Source organism: Coregonus lavaretus, assembly GCF_964263955.1.
Source record: "Coregonus lavaretus genome assembly, contig: HAP1_SCAFFOLD_434, whole genome shotgun sequence".
Classification (NCBI taxonomy): domain Eukaryota; kingdom Metazoa; phylum Chordata; class Actinopteri; order Salmoniformes; family Salmonidae; genus Coregonus; species Coregonus lavaretus.
The window spans coordinates 242,885-255,390 of NW_028163652.1; positions in this window are offsets into that span (position 1 = coordinate 242,885).

Below are 12,506 nucleotides of genomic sequence, written 5' to 3' on the forward strand. Positions count from 1 at the left end.
CGTTTTTATTTTGTCATTTAGCAGACACTCTTATCCAGAAGAACTTACAGTTAGTGAGTGCATACATTATTTTTCATACTGCCCCCCCTTGGGAAACGAACCCACAACCCGGGCATTGCAAACACCATTCTCTACCAACTGAGCTACATCCCTGCCAGCAATTCCCTCCCTTAGCCTGGGCCAATTGTGCACCACCCCATGGGTCTCCCAGTCGCGGCCAGCTACGACAGAGCCTGGATTCGAACCAGGATCTCTAGTGGCACAGCTAGCACTGCGATGCAGTGCCTTATACCACTGTGCCACTCGGGAGGCTAGTTTACTCCAAACGCTGTACAAGGTGACCTAAACAGTTTCCGTTGCCAAACGTTTTGCTACGGTGGGTTTTGAGGAAGTGTAAGTTGTTGTTAGTCTTTCCACAGTATTTATTTGTCTCTCTTTCACACAACATACCTTCCTGAGTGAAAAGCGTTAACAGTAGATTAGAAAGAGAAAAAGTTTGTTTGTTGCATGTTGTGTTTTAAGCCTGTTTTGAGAAGACAAGTCTATAGACCTAGTAAAAAGAGTTCCAAAAGGGTCCTCTGGCTGTCCCCACAGGAGAACGCTTTTGGGTTCCAGGTAGAACCCTCTGTGGAAAGGATTCTACCTAGTACCAAAAAGGGTTCTACAAAGGGTTCTCATATGGGGACAGCCAAATAACCCTTTTAGATTCTAGATAGTGTAGGAGCGATCACCCTGGGGCACTCAGATGGAAACAGAACTAATTCACCCCACACATCTAATTTATATCCAAAACATGTTAAGGAGAGTAGGCCTATTATAACACTATAACAATATCATCAACTATATGAATACACATAACAATATCATCAACTATATGAATACACATAACAATATCATCAACTATATTAATACACATAACAATATCATCAACTATATGAATACACATAACAATATCGTCAACTATATTAATACACATAACGATATCATCAACTATATTAATACACATAACAATATCATCAACTATATTAATACACATAACAATATCATCAACTATATTAATATCATAACAATATCATCAACTATATTAATACACATAACAATATCATCAACTATATTAATACACATAACAATATCATCAACTATATGAATACACATAACAATATCATCAACTATATGAATACACATAACAATATCATCAACTATATGAATACACATAATATCATCAACTATATTAATACACATAATATCATCAACTATATGAATACACATAATATCATCAACTATATGAATACACATAACAATATCATCAACTATATGAATAAACATAACAATATCATCAACTATATTAATATCATAACAATATCATCAACTATATTAATACACATAACAATATCATCAAATATATTAATACACATAACAATATCATCAACTATATTAATACACATAACAATATCATCAACTATATTAATACACATAACAATATCATCAACTATATTAATACACATAACAATATCATCAACTATATTAATACACATAACAATATCATCAACTATATTAATGTCATAACAATATCATAAACTACATTAATACACATAACAATATCATCAACTATATTAATACACATAACAATATCATCAACTATATTAATACACATAACAATATCATCAACTATATTAATACACATAACAATATCATCAACTATATTATTGCACATAACAATCGTCGTCTTACCTTGTATCTCTCTCTGAACAGAAGCAGAGTCTAAAATAATAATTAGGTCGTCGAAAGATACTTTCGTTTGCTCAACTAATTTCTCTCTCTCTCTCTCTCTCTCTCTCTCTCTCTCTCTCTCTCTCTCTCTCTCTCTCTCTCTCTCTCTCTCTCTCTCTCTCTCTCTCTCTCTCTCTCTCTCTCTCTCTCTCTCTCTCTCTCTCTCTCTCTCGCTCCACACACACACGTGCAGATACACACACAGCCAACCAATGGAACAAATAGCTAATTGACTAAATAAAACAGACATGTACAGAAACATTTCCATGACTCATAAGTTCCAAGAAATATTACATTTCAGTACTAACTAATTAATTTGAGTCATTAGAATGTATGTAAGAGACATGATTGTGTGAAATCTATGTCAATGTAGAGCAGCATAAAGTACAAGAACAGATGGATTGCAGTGATGAGTGACATACACCTCCAGGTAACTGCCAAAATAAAGGAGACACCAACATAGTGTCTTAACAGGGCGTTTTGCCTCCAGGAGCCGCCAGAACAATGCTCCTTGGTGTAGATGTGTCTTGGCATACATTCTACAAGTGTCTGGAACTCTATTGGAGGGATGTGACATCATTCCTCCTTAAGAAATTCCATAATTTGGTGCTTTGTTGATGGTGGTGGAAAACACTGTCTCAGGCGCCGCTCCAGAATCTACCATCAGTGTTAAATTGGGTTGAGACCTGGTTACTGAGACGGCAATGATACATTGTGAAACATCAGCAAGTTGAGCAGTCTTCGTCACTGAAGTTCGTGCCAAACGTGCCCCAACAATCAGCAATTGTTCAGCGCTTCCCGAGCAGAGTCGCAGTTCCTCCTAATAGCAGCTTCTCTCTCCCCAGAGGTAGAAGCTCCTCTCTCCCCAGGGGGGTATCAGCTCCTCTCTCCCCAGGGGTAGCAGCTCCTCTCTCCCCAGGGGTAGCAGCTCCTCTCTCCCCAGGGGTAGCAGCTCCTCTCTCCCCAGGGGTAGCAGCTCCTCTCTCCCCAGAGGTAGAAGCTCCTCTCTCCCGGGGGGTAACAGCTCCTCTCTCCCCAGGGGTAACAGCTCCTCTTTCCCCAGGGGTAGCAGCTCCTCTCTCCCCAGGGGTAACAGCTCCTCTCTCCCCAGGGGTAACAGCTCCTCTCTCCCCAGGGGTAGCAGCTCCTCTCTTCCCAGGGGTAGCAGCTCCTCTCTCCCCAGGGGTAACAGCTCCTCTCTCCCCAGGGGTAACAGCTCCTCTCTCCCCAGGGGTAGCAGCTCCTCTCTACCCAGGGGTAACAGCTCCTCTCTTCCCAGGGGTAACAGCTCCTCTCTCCCCAGGGGTAGCAGCTCCTCTCTCCCCAGGGGTAACAGCTCCTCTCTCCCCAAAGGTAACAGCTCCTCTCTCCCCAGGGGTAGCAGCTCCTCTCTCCCCAGGGGTAACAGCTCCTCTCTCTCCAGTGGTAGCAGCTCCTCTCTCCCCAGGGGTAACAGCTCCTCTCTCCCCAGGGGTAGCAGCTCCTCTCTCCCCAGGGGTAACAGCTCCTCTCTCCCCAGGGGTAGCAGCTCCTCTCTCCCCAGGGGTATCAGCTCCTCTCTCCCCAGGGGTAACAGCTCCTCTCTCCCCAGGGGTAGCAGCTCCTCTCTCCCCAGAGGTAACAGCTCCTCTCTCCCCAGGGGTAGCAACTCCTCTCTCCCCAGGGGTAACAGCTCCTCTCTCCCCAGGGGTAGCAGCTCCTCTCTCCCCAGGGGTATCAGCTCCTCTCTCCCCAGGGGTAACAGCTCCTCTCTCCCCAGGGGTAGCAGCTCCTCTCTCCCCAGAGGTAACAGCTCCTCTCTCCCCAGGGGTAGCAACTCCTCTCTCCCCAGGGGTAGCAGCTCCACTCTCCCCAGGGGTAACAGCTCCTCTCTCCCCAGGGGTAACAGCTCCTCTCTCCCCAGGGGTAGCAGCTCCTCTCTCCCCAGGGGTAACAGCTCCTCTCTCTCCAGGGGTAGAAGTTCCTCTCTCCCAGAGGTAGCAGTAGTGGTAGTCGGTGGTAGTGGTTGTAGCTGTGACTGGAGTGAGGCCTGTCCAGGGACTTTTCTAAGATTTGAAGACAAAGCCAGTATGGGGGTCCAGGGCATTTCAACAGATAAATGCAGGAATTTGGTGCACTTTGAGATGAACATTGAGAGATTAGAACATTGAGAGATATTTTTCAGGTAACTTGCACCTTCCCACCTGCCACAGCAGACACTGTCAGTACTCAATTACAGTCACTACTGTGGGTCTCTCTACTCTGGAACACTCTCTACTCTGGAACACTCTCTACTCTGGAACACTCTCTACTCTGGACCACTCTCTACCATGGAACACTCTCTACTCTGGAACACTCTTTACTCTGGAACACTCTCTACTCTGGAACACTCTCTACTCTGGAACACTCTCTACCCTGGAACACTCTCTACTCTGGAACACTCTCTCACTCTGGAACACTCTCTACTCTGGAACACTCTCTACTCTGGAACACTCTCTACTCAGGAACACTCTCTACTCTGGAACACTCTCTACTCTGGAACATGCTCTACTCTCTAACACTCTCTACTCTGGAACACTCTCTCACTCTGGAACACTCTCTACCATGGAACACTCTCTACTCTGGAACACTCTCTACTCTGGAACATTCTCTACCATGGAACACTCTCTACTCTGGAACACTCTCTACTCTGGAACACTCTCTACTCTGGAACACTCTCTACTCTGGAACACTCTCTACTCTGGAACACTCTTTACTCTGGAACATTCTCTACTCTCTAACACTCTTTACTCTGGAACACTCTCTCACTCTGGAACACTCTCTACCATGGAACTCTCTCTACTCTGGAACACACTCTACTCTGGAACATTCTCTACCATGGAACACTCTCTACTCTGGAACACTCTCTACTCTGGAAACTATCTACTCTGGAACACTCTCTACCATGGAATACTCTCTACTCTGGAAAACTCTCTACTCTGGAACTCTCTACTCAGGAACACTCTCTACTCTGGAACACTCTCTACTCTGGAACACTCTCTACTCTGGAACACTCTCTACTCTGGAACACTCTCTACTCTGGAACACTCTCTACCTTGGAACACTCTCTCACTTTGGAACAATGTCTACTCTGGAACACTATCTACTCTGGAACACTCTCTACCTTGGAACACTCTCTACTCTGGAACACTCTCTACTCTGGAACACTCTCTACTCTGGAACACTCTCTACTCTGGAACACTCTCTACCTTGGAACACTCTCTCACTTTGGAACAATGTCTACTCTGGAACACTATCTACTCTGGAACACTCTCTACCATGGAACACTCTCTACTCTGGAACACTCTCTACCATGGAACACTCTCTTCTCTGGAACACTCTCTACTCTGGAACACTCTCTACTCAGGAACAATCTCTACTCTGGAACACTCTCTACTCTGGAACACTCTCTACTCTGGAACACTCTCTACTCTGGAACACTCTCTACTCTGGAACACTCTCTACTCTGAAACACTCTCTACTCTGGAACACTCTCTACTCTGGAACACTCTCTACTCTGGAACACTCTCTACTCTGGAACACTCTCTACTCTGGAACACTCTCTACCATGGAACACTCTCTACTCTGGAACACTCTCTACTCTGGAACACTCTCTACTCAGGAACACTCTTTACTCTGGAACACTCTCTACTCTGGAACACTCTACTCTGGAACACTCTCTACCATGGAACACTCTCTACTCTGGAACACGCTCTACTCTGGAACACTGTCTACTCTGGAACACTCTCTACTCTGGAACACTCTCTACTCAGGAACACTCTCTACTCTGGAACACTCTCTACTCTGGAACACTCTCTACCCTGGAACACTCTCTACTCTGGAACACTCTCTACTCTGGAACACTCTCTACTCTGGAACACTGTCTACTCTGGAACACTCTCTACTCTGGAACACTCTCTACTCTGGAACACTCTCTACCATGGAACACTCTCTACTCTGGAACACTCTCTACCATGGAACACTCTCTACTCTGGAACACTCTCTGCCATGGAACACTCTCTACTCTGGAACACTCTCTACCATGGAACACTCTCTACCATGGAACACTCTCTACCATGGAACACGCTCTACTCTGGAACACTCTCTGCCATGGAACACTCTCTACCATGGAACACTCTCTACCATGGAACACTCTCTACTCTGGAACACTCTCTGCCATGGAACACTCTCTACCATGGAACACTCTCTACCATGGAACACGCTCTACTCTGGAACACTCTCTACCATGGAACACGCTCTACTCTGGAACACTCTCTACCATGGAACACTCTCTATTCTGGAACTCTCTCTACCATGGAACACTCTCTACTCTGGAACACTCTCTACTCTGGAACACTCTCTGCCATGGAACACTCTCTACCATGGAACACTCTCTACCATGGAACACGCTCTACTCTGGAACACTCTCTACCATGGAACACGCTCTACTCTGGAACACTCTCTACCATGGAACACTCTCTATTCTGGAACTCTCTCTACCATGGAACACTCTCTACTCTGGAACACTCTCTACTCTGGAACTCTCTCTACCATGGAACACTCTCTACTCTGGAACACTCTCTACCATGGAACACTCTCTCACGCTGGAACACTCACTACCACATACATCTACAGTGTATGGCAAAAAATCACTCAAGAACTTTAAAACATAGACTCTGTCCTGTCCAATGAGCCAAAATGATTAAAGTATCCCACAGTACACAATCTCTCTCTCTCTCTCTCTCTCTCTCTCTCTCTCTCACACCAAAAACTAAAAAAAGCACATCAAACAAAACAGTATCATTATTGTGCTTTTAAAACTCACATCACTGTAATTGATCCATTTGAAGAAAGATATTAAACAGGTTGAAACTGAGTGAAAAACATGGTTGTTGTGGATGTTGTATATTAGAGTTTATGTACACACATAGGCTATATATGAGACCAAGCCCGAAAAAAACTAATGATAAAATATATTTTTTTATATAGTCTAGTAATAGAAAGAAAACAAATATGTTCATAATTAATAGGATGACATATTACTTTTAGCTACAGAATATCTCACCACCGTGCGTTTCCATCTCCTCCCCTCTATCCTTCATTCATTTTTCGAGCGCGCAGAGAGAAGGGCTGTCAACAGTTTAGTGAAATATGTTTCCTTGTGAAAACATGTTACTATTGATGATCCAAAACAGATTCCACCTGGTTTCCCAAATGAAGCACTGGGTAGCTGCAGGAACAGGGTTGGAGAGCCCATGGCATACAGAGTTTGGGCGGAATATCACCTGTCGGGCAGCGAGAGGCTGCATGCTCCTCAAACAGTGGTGGATTTTTGGAGTGAAATAACCAGAGTATACACAGCATATGATTGAAAAACTAAAAACGAACAGGCAGGAAAGCAGCCTCCATTCACTAGTCGAGCTGTTCCCCTGACCCTGTTCATGCCCATTTGATAATTGGACATTATAAATCGAAACCAATTGTAAAATATTAAGGCCAGGCACCACAGGCAAAAATTGTGATTTTGCTTTCATCTGTCAATGTTCAGATTTTGGGATATTTCGGAACTATAACTTCCATACTTTCATAAAATGTACAATTACATCGACAATAATGTATATAAATACTTGATTTGTATCATTTTAACCCAACTCCGTCAACCACACCTAGCATAAATGTCATTTTTGTTAGCATGTTTCATGTAGAACTTCAACAGCTATTTTTCAAACTCTCCATGTTGAATCATATATAATTCAACTGCTTGTTTTCCGGAGCAGATCGTTACTAGTCCATACATGGCTATATCCTTTGTGACGTAGCGCTGAAAGAGGAGGCATTTACTGACATCCGATTGGTTACTGACAATGAATGGCACTTTCCGGCAACCTGATTGGTTAAAAGACCTCACGTGCCGCACAGCACTTCCTTGTTTGAAAATATCTCCCGCGTACAGAGAGACAAAATGAGAAAATCTCGAAGAATACACTTACAGTATGTGAATCAAAATAGGCGATCTCAGTTAGCCAATGCGAGAAAAGCAGTGAATGAAAGAAAACATGAGCCTGATCAGCCGATCCAGGCAGTGGCAGTACAGGTAGAGGAGGAAAAGGAGGCGGCCGGCAGCAGCGCGTCGAGACGCACATTAGTTGAGATGAAGATGACAGCTAGCAGCGATCAACCAGACAGCAGATCGTACATGATTTGTACATGATTTGATTTGCCCTAAGTGTCTAAACACTGGACTGAATATCACCATAGACCCCCACCAACCAGGGATTCTGTAATTCTGTCATGATAGAATGTGCACCCTGTGAAGGTGATCGTGATGCATTTAGGAGGAGTGTTTACACTTCCTCCAGGCTGCAGGAGGGCTCCAGGGGAGATGTGGCATTTTATATAAATGTGAGGATGGTTCTTCTAGTACACGAACTTGGACTTGGTTATGCAGCTCTAAAGAAAATAAACAAAGTCCTAGGGATTCCTTCCCTGAGTCTCAGCTCATATCAGAGACATGACAGGAGAGTGACAGGTCAATAAAAAGGGAGAGTAGCCCATTATTGTCAGGTGACTTGCTGTGGATAAATAATATTTAGTAGCCAACTGTGATTACTGAGAAATTAGCTTTACATAAAAAAAATGCATGCTGATATGCTAATATGTACATAGGGTAACATGCTGATATGCTAATATGTACATAGGGTAACATGCTGATATGCTAATATGTACATAGGGTAACATGCTGATATGCTAATATGTACATAGGGTAACATGCTGATATGCTAATATTTACATAGGGTAACATGCTGATAGGCTAATATGTACATAGGGTAACATGCTGATATGCTAATATGTACATAGGGTAACATGCTGATATGCTAATATGTACATAGGGTAACATGCTGATATTTAGTCCTGCAGTTATGACTGTAATGTCGACAGACATCATAATAAGTACTTTTTCCCCCCACTTTAGTAGCAGAGATTCAGAGAGGGCAACAGCCAATGGGGAGTGCTGCAAAGCTAATTAGAATACGCAGATAGACCCAGACATAGCAGAGTTGCTGAAGGAGGATGAGGATGCCATCATAGACATTCATGGATCCTTTGATGGCTCTTGGCACAAGAGAGGATTCACTTCCAACTACGGGATAGGTGTGTACATTGGTGCTGGTACCAGCCAGCCCTAGAAAATGGTGAAGATCCACCCAGTCACAAAAAACATGGAGGCCATACATTCTTTAATTGAGAGGATGCACAGAAAATGGTACCTGTATATCACAGGATGTCAAATGATAACATCCTCAAAAGAATGTAGCACGGAGGAACCCAGAATGCAAATGAACGTCTGAACTCTAATATGGTCGCGATGCCCCAAAACTGTCTTCTTGGGCAAAAGCCTCATTGCCAGTATGGCAGTAGCCACGTTCAATGAGGGAGCCACTGCTATATCAGATGGGATGGACTAATTGTGTATTGGCAGCACTTTGGCGACACTGGAAGCAATCAGAGAGGAGTTGTGAGAGCTGATGCTGCTTCAATGGAGTGTGACAAGGGGACGCGCAGGTCACATGACACAGTCAAGATAGTAAAGCGGCACCAGCAACAACTCAAAGAGGGCCGTACATATGGGGCAGGCATAGCTGATTACTGTTCTGCACGTGTCAACAGCCATACAAAAGCCTTGGATGTGACACATTGAGCAAAGTGATATGAGAATTTGGCCAAAACTGCATATTTGCCCTACAGACCAGTATTCAAAGCATATTGCTTGAAACAAATGTATTAAACATGCTGATGTATTTGTAAAAGGTATATTTGATGTTTATTTGTCAGTTTAGAAGTGATATATGAAAAAGAGATGAATTTAATGTGACGTAAATGGTCATATTTATGGAAAGTACATTTTAATTGTAGTCTGTGGTGTTTGGCATTACAGGTGTTCTCAATTGCTAAAACACAATTTCTGAAACCTTGCTCCATTTCCTGAAAACATTAAACACAAAACCTCATCTTCAAGCACTATTTACAAAACCTCTGACTCCTCTCGCAAAATGAAACATTCGCCCTCAAAACAGTTTTACCTGTGTTCAAAATCAAACACTGCTCTCAAATCATAAACAAAGTGATCAAAATGATAAACACTCTCAAGCAGCCAGTAAACAATACACCGAAAAATAGAAAACACATTGTTCAAAACATACAGTTCTCAGGGAGAAGTACATTTTAAATCAAATTTTTTTTTTTCATATTTTTCCATCATTGTCTCTTCCTCTTCGTCCTCCTCTTCCTCTTTCTTGCCCTCCTCCTCCTCTTCCTCCTCGTCGCCCACCTCGCATACGCTCTCGTCCTCATCCTCTCACATTGTTTCTTCTATCCATTCTCAGACTTTCTCCTTCCCACCTTCAACAACCTGTTTGCTCTCTGAACTGCCTTATATTGGTTGTGTCGCATCATTTGAAACAGGTTAAACCCATTTTGAGTGGTTGTGTTCAGTCAATGACATTTGTTCTCTATTTGTATTTGATTGTTGCCTCTTGTGTTTACCAGTATGGATGACATGTGCATTAGAGTGCATAATGTGTTTGGAGAATGAGAATGTGTTTAGAGTTTTGCTGAAAAGTCTAAGTGAGATCTGCATATTGTGTTTTACCATGTGAAATGGTTTAAGGTATTGACAACAGACTGCATAATTAGCTAAATGAGTCCAGGCAACTGAGAACTTTGTTCAGCCAATGGGTTTTAGTGTTTTAGCAATTGAGAAAAACTGTTACATACAGTATAAATATCCATAATTCTATTATGACCTTCCTCATCCTGAGAATAACTACAGATCATCATCTCAATGCATTGTTAGTACTATTAATTTAGCAGTGTATATACCTCCTACACAAATTAGCACATTTAGATAAATCCCAATCTATTATGGACACAGCTAACCAACCCCTTCCTTCCCCGGCACTTAAATCTTCCGGCGTCTCTTCATGATGTTCTTCAGACAGCTTCCTAGTTCTAAATGAATTGCCCATGACAATGTCCCAACTTCAATGTCTCATCCGAGTCACCACCATCTCTACAACCTCAACCTTCTTCAGACAGCTTCCTAGTTCTAAATGAATTGCCCATGACAATGTCCCAACTTCAATGTCTCATCCGAGTCACCACCATCTCTACAACCTCAACCTTCTTCAGACAGCTTCCTAGTTCTAAATGAATTGCCCATGACAATGTCCCAACTACAACGTCTCATCCGAGTCACCACCATCTCTACAACCTCAACCTTCTTCAGACAGCTTCCTAGTTCTAAATGAATTGCCCATGACAATGTCCCAACTTCAATGTCTCATCCGAGTCACCACCATCTCTACAACCTCATTGTGTCTTGTCCATTTGTCAACCAGTATACCAACAACATGAGAAATGTTGTATTTGAACAGATCTTTCTCCATTCTCACTCAATGGTGTACTCCTGTCCCACTCCCTCGAGATAAAACACATGAGAGAAGATCCGTTGCCAGCTTGGATTGTCTGTTGTAGACCGGTCGCAGGTAGAAGTGGAGGAACGTCTTCAACGCCTCTGATGTTCATCTTCAGCCGGTTCACAGGTTGTTTCTTCTTTAGGTTCACACCATTCTGGACCAAATGATCCCTGCTATGCATCAAGACACCATCTGTATTTACCTCAAGAGAAGACAGAACACAACAGTTTAATTGAGTTCATTTCTAATCCAAGAAATCCATATAAGCATCGACTATATGACAAATTATTATGTTTGACTAATTATTCTTAATACCAATTTCTAATATACTCCCCAATTTCTGTTAGGGAAACCCTCCACAGATATATAAAATAATGATGTGACAGTCAGGTGATTCTTTAAATTCTGGAAGATCTTGAAGTTCTTGGAGGTCTGTCCCTCTGCCGAGGGAATCAGCCAGAACACGTAGCTCATCAGTAGCATTCCCCTTGCCATCGTCTCCCATCATCTGATCCTTGTCAGCTCCAGCATCCTCAGCTCCCTCATCTCTAGGTGGTCGGTTTCCTCCTAATACTCTGTTGCAGTGGTTTAGATGATACCAGGTCCATCTCCCCTCTATCCGTACATCCGTTGGTGTAGACTGGGTGACGATGTATGGTCCTTTTAGCTCTGATCCTTCTTCCGTCACTAGGGTCTAGGATCATGCAGAGTCCTTCTCCATTTCTCAACATCGCTCTGTGGAGTGTGTCCTTCTGGCAGCGTACCAATAGGGAAGTTGAGAATCCCTGCTGCAAAGACACACAGATACAGACAGACACAAAATAAAACAATGCTCCGTAGTGGCGATGTCATCTTCCTCCTCTGGGTTGGAACACTCCTACAGTGGGATAGATGCAGGTATCTCTCTCTGGTACTTTCCCCTCCATAGAGGTAACCAGCAACACCTAGTACTGACCTCCCCACCTGAGTTTTGTCCATCTCTGACTTCTTTAATATTTTACTACCAGTCTCCAGGGTGCATACAATGCCCAGATTCTCCTGTTAGGTTTGGCAGAGAAGCCTTCACCCGTGGGAAGTCTTAGGCACATTGTTAGGTGAGACACCATATGCTACCATAGCCTGTCTTCTTATCAGTCAGGAGAAGCCTTGATATTAGGAAGTGCACATTTTTTGCATCTTGTTATAGGTCACTAGTTTCATAAACAGACCTCCCCTACATCCTGCCTTATACCACAAATACAC